The 10,479-nt window shown below is 34.5% G+C and overlaps 1 long non-coding RNA gene across 1 annotated transcript in view; it reads right to left on the reverse strand.

Annotated features, from left to right (window-relative positions):
- Positions 1-5,114: 5,114 nt before the first annotated feature.
- Positions 5,115-10,479, reverse strand: part of LOC127171373 (uncharacterized) — a 37,735-nt gene continuing 32,370 nt past the window's right edge. The window contains exon 4 of the long non-coding RNA XR_007828508.1: positions 5,115-6,426. This is a non-coding gene — a long non-coding RNA (uncharacterized LOC127171373). The remainder of the gene's footprint in view (positions 6,427-10,479) is intronic.

Genomic DNA, 10,479 nt, shown 5'->3' on the forward strand with positions numbered 1-10,479 from the left:
TATATATATATCTCAGTGAAACTTCTCAAACTATAAGAAAGATGCAGGACGAGACTTGATTTTGTCCACTGGGAATTAATTGGATTGTTTGATGGTTGTCATTTGCTAATAGTTGTGATTGTTTTATGTAAATGACAGGTTTCGGAAGAGTAAGGACTGGATCTTGTTGCGCCATTGGAGAACCTTATATTGGAGAACATATATACCAACTTTTGCCAGTAATAACGTCATCACAGAAAAGACATCGCTGCGGCGTTGTAGGAATGTTAAAGTAACAATTACAAGGTCACTTTTTTTTAAATAATGATGTGTATGGAGAAAGTCATCATACAATACATGTTAAGACTATATTACTAATTTTATAATAAACACTACAATATTCCATAAAAAAGACTGGTCAATGATTTGTAGCTTTGGTTACTTTAAAGACTCAAAGTTGGCCTGTAAGCATAGTCATATCCATGTCTTGAAAACTGGACAGAGGGGTTTTTATTACATTTCTGTGAACAGAAAAGCCCATCTGCTTTAATTTGATTTGCTATCTCAATCATTTTGACACTGGTTAGCATGGTTAGACCACTGAGACAAACCAGCCTGCAAATGTAACTTTTTGTGAAATATTGTCATTGTAAATTATTGGTGGGAAGGATTTGACCTCCTCAGTGTCTGTGGTGGTTACAGCCCTGGGCTTAAAGGTATAGCTCACCCAAAAATGTAAATTCTGTCATTAATTACTCACCCCCATGTCGTTCTAAACCCGTAAGACCTTCGTTCAACCCTGCATAGACAGCTGACACATTCAAGGCCCAGAAAGGTAGACTGACACAGAAGAGAAGAAATTGTTAAATAAAGTTGTTATTTAGATTTCTTTACACACAGAAAGTATTCTCATAGCTTCATAACATTCTGGTTTATCCACTTACGTCACACGGACCATTTTAAGGATGTCCTTACTACCTTTCTGGGCCTTGAATGTGTCAGTTGTGCTGTCCATGTAGGGTCAGAAAGCTGTTGGATTTCATCAAAAATATCTTAATTTGCGCTCTGAAGATGAACGAAGGTCTTACAGGCTTGGAGCGACATGAGGGTGAGTAATTAATGACAGAATTTTCATTTTTGGCTGAACTATCCCTTTAAGTCACAGCCAGAAAATGCCTAAAAGCTGAAAAATGCTAGCCACAAGCTGAAACAAGCTATGTCCACTGTTTTATAACATCCTATCTAACTTGCCTTCATCTGGTTGGAATTCAAAGGCAGAATAGATACTTCCCCACAATCCTTTGCATGTGGTTCAGCAGTAATTTGAAAAAACATGGCAATAACTTTCTCCAACTTATTTGTATTGCTACCAAACTTTTTAGTCAGTAAATATGTCCTTTGTTACCTCATCTGAAATTGTTCTAGATCATTACATTATGGTGTCTTAAAAGCCTGTCTGCTTGTTTCCTTACGACGAACCTTCGTACATAAAACTGTCTGTTTAGTCACTGACTGAGTATGCAGCGAGGCACATGCCTTCGATTTCAGACGTAGCTATATAGACTGTCAGTCTAGGTCTGTAGATCAGTCCCTACTCTGGAGCTCTTGTTAGGGGGGCAGGGTTTCACGAGGCCCTGTGGATATATGGTGTGTGTAAACAGGTTTATTTAAATTAACAGACACAGTAAAAAGAAGAATGTCATTTTGCATTAGGTCATCTTTAAAGGAAGTCAGGTTTACTGCCACTTATTGGACACAGATGAGCCAATCAGAGGCAGATTTGCCTTCCCATTCAGGTTTGAACGATGCATTATGGGTAATGTTGGCTGTGTAAATGTTTAGAATTGAATACTATACAATGTATACTATATATACACTGACATTTTTTGAAGTTGTTGTTGTTTTTTTGTTTGTTTGTTTTTTTCAAGTGACATCCAGATATAATTTTATTCATAGTTTGCATAAAATGTGTTAGCTTTTGGCAGTTTAATAGTCAAGCTGTAGTTACATATTGCATATTTTGGCAAATACTGTTGGTTATCTGGTTATTCAGGAATTAATATAGTGTACATACTGAAGAAACTGTAATAGTAGGGTGTCATTCCAAATAATGATCCAACATGTGCGCCATCTACAATCTACCATGCCGTTTTCAGTAATGCATTATGGGTAATATTAGTTATGTATGACTTTTCTTAAATGTTCTGACATGATTTTCTTGGAACGTCTCACTCACATGTTTCCACTTATGACAAAGTGTTTCAGCAAACAAATAACAGTAACAGTAACTGTGTAACCACACAGTAAATAATGTGGCTCTCCATTTCAATACTGTGACTCTTACATGTCACCTTTCAAATTCTGTAAGCTGTATTTTATGTGGTCAGAAACCTCTGGTGTCTATAAGCGAGGAAATAATTGTTTTACAGTTGTCTATGAGTGCAGCCATTCACAGTGTACTTGACATTTGGCAGTAAAATCAGTGAAAAAATGAAGTCTCACCCACAAAAATCAGAATTTTAAACAACAAAATGCTTAGCTAATATATTTTGTCAGTCATAACTCAAACACTGGGCTGAAATCAAGCAAATGAAATTAACACAACATGTTCAAAATATTTTCCCAACACTTAGAACATCTCTACTGAAGGGCATCAGAATCCAGACGAAACCAAAGACTGAAGAAAAACATGATCATGCTCAAACGAGATCATTCGCAATGATTCATTGGTGTTTTCCATATGATATGAATTACTGTGCTGGCTTCCAAGTGCTAGAGTTTTTTGAGTCTTTTCAAGTTTTTGAGTCTCTTTTGCTCTTTGATATTGTATGGAAATGAGACATTTTAATGGGAAATGAGAACCATGTGAGCACACAGCTGTGTTGAGATGCATTGTGGGCGGGGTTTAGTCCGGGTGGGCGGGGTTTGTTTGGTGCCACTCGAGGGAGGAGACCCTTAACATCATCAGTCTATCTGCAGTGACCTGCAGTAAAACACTGAGTGCACTTCAGCCGCTGATGTTGGAGGTCACTTCCTTTAGCTCAATAAACACACTCATTCAGTCTGGTCTGGGAACAGTGTTGCTTGCAGTCTAATTAGGTGCGCTTACAGCTAACATGCAGTTAAGTTGCCGGCCGCAGCCTCAGGCTGAGACATTGTTGAAGAGTATTGATGTTAGCAGACAGTTCTGATAGTGAAAGTCAGAATGACTTCATGATAAACGGTTAAGTTATTTTATACAAATAAACAGCACCAAACATTACATAAATGGATGAACAAAACTGTCACTTCAGTCACACTTTATATTAATTCTCCAAATTCTCGCTATTAATAAACCATTAACCACTTTTGCCTCAGTAACTCCTAATTTGCAGCTTATTAATAGTTAGTAAGGTAGTTGTTAAGTTTAGGGATTAGGGTTGTAAAATATGGTCATGTAGAATAAATGCTTTGTAAGTACTAATAAACAGCCAATATGTTATTAAAAGGCATGCTAATAACCAACTAGTTAATAGTGAAAATTGGTCTCTATACTCAAGCGTTACCCTGTATACTTTTTTGCTGTAAAACACAAAAGTAAACACTTAGAAAAATGTTCTGGCTGTTCTTTAATATACATTAAAAACTCCAAATAACAAAAAATCTCAATAAAAAAGTAATGTAACTATAGTTAAATCAGACTAGCCTCTTTGTTTAATTTCCAAGTCATACAACAGCTTTGTGTGAGAAACAGTCTGAAACTGAATGGCTCACAGTCATTTCTTATTTTGCATTACTTCTGCAGTTGTAGCTATGTGGCATTCACAATCAGATATGATTAATTTATTCAATATTAATTTCTTTGACTGGAATTATCTGGTAACGGGGGTTACAGATAAAGTTTGTCTGGTGCGCTGCAAACGTGCTTCTTCATTGAAAATAAATCAGCTTTCATTAGTTTACTGATATGATTGGAGTCTTTGTTTCATGTGAGTGCATTTGTGAAAAAGAAGTGTGTTTAATTGTATTGAATGTGCACTTGTAGTGTACTTCAAATCTTATAATATATATAAAAAAATATTTTAGTATATTAAAAAACACGTTACTTGCAGATAAGGCTATTTAATGGGAATTTAAAGAGAGACGCTTTCATTAATGATTCTTAAGACACTTTCAAAAAGTGTGATTTGAAATTGTCAAATTACATTTTTTTGTGCTTTAAAGTAGTTCACTTTTTTATTTGTTGACTAACATATTAAAGCAAAGATGAAACGCAACTTAATCATTACATATATACAGTTGAAGTCAAAAGTTTACATACACCTTGCAGAATCTGTGCAGAATTTCATTTCCTATTAAAATGTTATTTTACCAAAATAAGAGGGATCATACAAAATGCATTTTATTTTTTATTTAGTACTGACCTGAATAAAATATTTCACATAAAATACATTTACATATAGTTCACAGCAGAAAATAATAGTTAAATTTATAAAAATGACCTTGTTCAAAAGTTCACATAGACTTGATTTTAAATACTGTGCTGTTACCTGAATAATCCACAGCTTTTTTTTATTATTATTATTTGAAGATCAGGGTAAATTTAACTTATTTCTTCTTCTGGGGAACATGTAATTATCTTCTGTAGCTTCTAAAGGGCAGTACTAAATGAAGAAAATATATGATATTTAGGCAAAATAAGAAAAATGTACACATCCTCATTCTGTTCAAAAGTTTACACCCCCGGCTCTTAAAGCATGGTTTTTCCTTCTGGAGCATCAGTGAGTGTTTGAACCTTCTGTAATAGTTGCATATGAGTCCCTCAGTTGTCCTCAGTGTGAAAAGATGGATCTCAAAACCATACAGTCATTGTTGGAAAGGGTTCAAATACACAAAAGTGCTGGAAAACCAAAGCATTTGTGGGAACTGAAGGATTTTTCTGAAGAACAGCAGGCAGTTTAACTGTTCAGGACAAACAAGGGACTCATGAACAACTATCACTAAACAGAAAAAAAACAAACAAAAAAAACAGCTGTGGATTATTCAGTTAACAAAACAGTATTAAGAGTCAAGTGTATGTAAACTTTTGAATGGGGTCATTTTTATAAAATCAACTATTGTTTTCTCTTGTGGACTATATGTAAATGTCTCTTATATGAAATATCTTATCAGTACTAAATAAAAAAAATAGCATGCATTTTGGTCAAATAATTAACATTTTGCAGATTCTGCAAGGTATATGTAAACTTTTTACTTTGATTGTATTTAAATACATCACATACACGTTTCAGTAGAAAAGTATTAAAGTATATTTTCCTTTACCATAAATGTTTATCCATATTTCAAAGACAATAGAGCTACATATGAAATTACATATGTAGACGTACATCAGTGGGTCAAAGATACACTCTAAAGTTTAACTGAATATGTTTGATACTTTGATACAAATGTAAACTATATTACATTATAGTAATACTTTACAGTGGCATAGTTATACATATTACATGTACTTAATAACAGTAAATTATGCATAATTAAGTAACACCGTAAACCTAACCCTAACCCCATAAAAGGTACATGTAGTTAATCAATATTACTCCATAGTCATTACAGTGTAATTACACTGTAACAACATCACCCTAATTATATTCTTTTAAACTGTATTATTTCCGTAACAAGTACTCATTTTAAAAGTATGCTAGAGTTTACTTCTTTTTCACAAGGTTGTAGATGATCGCATGCATATTTTGTTTCATTATGTGTAAAACTTTTTAATGATGAAAAACATTGATCTTTGCTGTAGCTCTCAAACCTCATACTTATTCAAACCTGGAGATTCAAGACACGTCTGCCTAGGTTTAATGTCCATGAGAGTGATGAGATTTGAGGATGTTGTTAGTGAATAATGACTTGTAAGGGCTAACTTCATGTTTTATGGAAAAGAGCAGCATGAACATCTCAACTTGAGTTCCACACGGGAAAGTCAGTGATGGGGTTTTGAACGACCGAGGATGAGAAAATGATGAAAGAATTGTCATTGCACAATTGCTCTATTGATAAACTTTTAATACATCTTGGTTGTAAGATCAAACATTTGATTGAGTTTCTGAGTCATGTGTTCAAACTTTTGTCCTAGTGATGTGAAGGCCACGCTAAGACATGAAGCTCATCTGACGCACAGCGGGGAGCGCCTATGTAGATTTTAGATCAATATCAACTGACGCAGATGTCATTAATTTTCTCAAAAAAATAGTAGATTAAACATCGCCAGCAAACTCAGCATGCACATTAGGAGCTGATTTGCATAGCAGAAGCTTTGCTCAAACTCAAGATTTTGACTTTAAATGTAGATGAAACACAGAACCTGACGCGGGGAATTAATAATTTTGAGTGGAACATCAAAGGCTCACGTCCTCTCTGCTCCAGTGGGGACAGCAGCGGCCGCGTCTTCCTTCTGCACGTTACGTCCTGTTTGGGATTAGAGACCAATGAAGAAGAAGCCATTAGAGAAGATGAAAAAGAGTTTCAAAACAGCAGGATGCTGGGTAATTATTTCCTAAATGCACGACATCCTGATGTTGCACTGAACAATGTGGCTCCCTTGCAGTGCGCACGGCACAGGTATGACAGAGATGGCATGCACGCACACACACACACTCTCTCTCTCTCACACACACACAGACAAACCAGAACATACTCACTCACACACACACACTTCTTTCAAAATGAAAAGCAGATGCTTGACCGCAGAAACACAGCCTGTGCAAACAACACAAATGCTTGTTACTCTTGTTAAATGTTTACTTATCAGACTACAATGTTGTACTAAAGGATTAGTGTGACAAACTACATTGCTGAGGTTTCAGTGGTTACGCAGTGGGGTAAATGTAGTAAAAGCAGGGTAAAACCTTGTAAGACTAAAATGATTAGTTTAAGTATAGAACAGCAGAGTTTGGCTGCGTCTGGCGGCAACAAAGCTTTGGAAAACCATCATAAAATTAGTATTATGAAAAGTTCCGTTTCTAAACTGTGATCAGATGAAGCAGTTCTAAAATTGCTAATATAGACATTCTTGTGAGTTCAGATGAATTCTGTCTCAAAACAAAACATTCTGTTTTGCGTGTCAAGTGTAAACAGCCTGAAGTTGGACTAATACACCATATTACTTGCCAGAACTTTACTTGTCTTAAGCTACACTCTTAAAAATAAAGGTGCTTTAAAAGGTTCTTCAGAGCGATGCCATAGAAGAATCATTTTTGGTTCAACAAAGAACCATTCAGTCAAAGATTCTTTAAAGAACCATCTCTTTCATACCTTTTTATAATCTAAAGAATCTTCTTTACCCACAAAGAACCTTTCGTGAAACTGAAAGGTTCTTCAGATGTTAAAGGTTCTTTATGGAACCATTTAGACAAAAAGGTTCTTCTATGGCATCGTGAAGCAACTTTATTTTTAACAGTGTATTGCTCATGATTTCGGTTAAGGACCAGCAGGTAAAACAAAGTTAAATTTTAGATATATAGTTTGATTCATGATCAAATGAATGGGTGTTAAATTTCAGAAGTGGGATCATCTGATTTTCAGCCTTGTAACAGGACTAGACCACACAGACCCACAAATATCAACAAAGTGTGCACAAACATTGCCTGTTCCTATGTTTTTTTTTGTTTGTTTGTTTGTTTTGTTTTGTTTGTTTGCCTTTTTAATTGTTAATCTTTAATTGTTTATATATTTTTTATTTTGGTTTCAATTGTATTTGTCATTTTGAGTTTCAAATAAAATGAGGGTGGGTTGGTGCTCTCAAAATTATTTTGAATAATAAATTCAAATACATTTTTTTATAAATTTGATTATTGATCACAATAACTTCATATACAAACTGTTTTAAAATAAAAAAAAAAATAATAATAAAAATATTACAACACTTGTGATCTCACCTATATTTATATATTGAATTATACTATATATTGAATATTTTTTATTTATTAAAAAATATTAGTTATTAATTATTATATACGTAACTAAAACCAAAGCCATAAACACTTTTAAGCATTTTTGTTACTTATAAAATTATTAAACTAAACGAAAATTAAAAAAAAAAAAAATGTTGTAACACTTTACAATAAAGTTTCATTAGTTAATGTATTAGCTGACATAAACGAATGTTGAACAGTACATTTAATACAGTATTTATTAATCTTATCTTATTAATCTGTTAATGTTAGTTAATGTTCATTGTTAATTCACAAACACAATTTGTGATTTTTTTAAGTAAATGCTGAAACTAACATAATATTAATAAATGCTGTAGAAGTATTGTTTATTCTTAGTTTACATTAACTAAAGTAGTTAACTAATGTTACCAAAATGTCAACTAGCTGAAAATAGTATTTTTTTTTTTTTTTTCATTTATTTTAATTTGAAGTACCAAAATAGCTAAAACTAGCTAGGCACTTCTACAATTCCTTTGGTTAACTAACTATTAACTAAGACTTTTGCCTTAATAAACTCCTAATTTGCTGCTTATTAATAGTTAATAAGGTAGTCGTTAAGTGTAGATATGGGGTAGAATTAAAGGATCTAAAATATGAAAAGTAAGGTTATGTGCTTTATAAGTACTAATAAACAGTCAACATGCTAGTAATATGCATACTTTTAAGCAACTAGTGAGAATTGGTACTTAAAGTAAAATGTTATCAACTAAACTAATATACAAGACAAAAACACACAAGAAAATTACTAAAAATAAAAACAAAGAAATATCTGAAATGAAAAACTAATTAAAACTATAACAGCATCTCAGTGATACTAAATAAAACATGTTTATTAATGACATGTTTTATCATATTAGTTATGTGACCATTTGTGACCCTGGAGTCATAAGTAGCACGGGTATATTTGTAGCAATAGCCAAAAATACATTGTATGGGACAAAATGATCAATTTTTCTTTTATGCCAAAAATCATTAGGATATTAAGTAAAGACCATGTTACATGAAGATATCTTGTAAATGTCCTACCGTAAATATATCAAAACTTTTGATTAGTAATGTGCATTGCTCAGAACTTCATTTGGACAATTTTGAAGGAGATTTTCTCAGTATTTTGATTTTTTTTTGCACACGCAGATTCCAGATTTTTAAATAGTTGTATCTCGGCCAAATATCAGATGATGTATAAACCTCAAATTCAAAAAAACAGACCCTTATGACTGGTTTTGTGGTCCAGGGTAACATTTATAAAAGCAGTAATCACCTCAAGGTGTGTTTTTACAATGTGATTTAGTCTGTAGACACCACATGAAGTAAAATCCCTGTAACACACATCTTCCCATGGCTTATCGCTTCAATAAAGATGTAGAGAGTGTTATGACGCCATGCTGCAGAAATAAGCAGAACACATTCACTCTGTTCTTGTCAACTTAACCTCCCCTTCATAAAAACATTCAAAAAAAAGACCCCTCCTCCAAGCACTCTTCCCCACACTTCACAATCCCTCGCTCCATTTGAAAGGAGGAGAGGATAGAGAGGCTGCCACTGCCTCAATTACACAAAGACTCAGTGACCCCCAACCGGTTACATTCACTCTGCCCGCGGCTCTCTCCGCAGGAATTCAAAAGACCTTTTAGCCATGCGGACCGAACACGGGCCACCCTTTCCTCCCCTCTCCCTCTTCTCTCTCTCTCTCTCTCTCTCGCTCAGATTAATCATGTGTGAAATGGAGGCTGCTAACTGCCGATGTCACAGGTTGAGTTTGTGCCAGCTTGGGCCCGTCACAGAGCGGTAGCGCTCCGTTAGGCAGGTGTTAATAAAGACTAACGGGTCTGCCGGGGTCAAACATGCTTACATGCATGCACTAACGCGCCAGATTACATGCAAACCCTGTGATGCACTCGGCCGGCGCCAGGAAACGCCTTTTGAATCGGGGTTCGACTAGACGTTAAGGAGATCCAGGGTTTTTTTGTTTGCTTTCTTCCTCTCAGTCTCAGATGGGCTGCCGTGACCCACTCTGATCTCCAGTAATTTGACTGTGAATGCAGAGGTTATGTATTGTTCTGTAATTGGAGGTACCGAAATTAGGCCTCGTGAATGCCGTATTATCACACCCAATTCAGTCATTACTGCATCTGATCACGGCTCACTGGAGATAATATCCTCCAACCTCAAATCACACTTCTCCATCATCTCAAACAGGCTACTAAAACACGCACTGAACTGATGAATATAAATATTATATCATGTGCTGTGAATGAAAGGTAAAACAACCTCTGAAGAAGATTCAACAGACGATTTTTCAAATCACTTTTCCCTTCAAAATTTCTTAGCAGAAATAAAAATGAACCAGAGTAAGGGAAGAATCCATGGAAGAACTATTTTTGGTTTCCCAGAGCGTTTCAGTGAAAAGTTCTAAAAAGAACCATTTTCTTTTTAAAAAAAGAATATTTTAAAATGCTGAAGAATCATTATCCAGTATAAAGAAGCTTTTGTGCAGTGGAAAGATTCCATGAATGTTGAAGTTCTT

This window comes from Labeo rohita, chromosome 9, assembly GCF_022985175.1.
Source record: "Labeo rohita strain BAU-BD-2019 chromosome 9, IGBB_LRoh.1.0, whole genome shotgun sequence".
Lineage (NCBI taxonomy): Eukaryota > Metazoa > Chordata > Actinopteri > Cypriniformes > Cyprinidae > Labeo > Labeo rohita.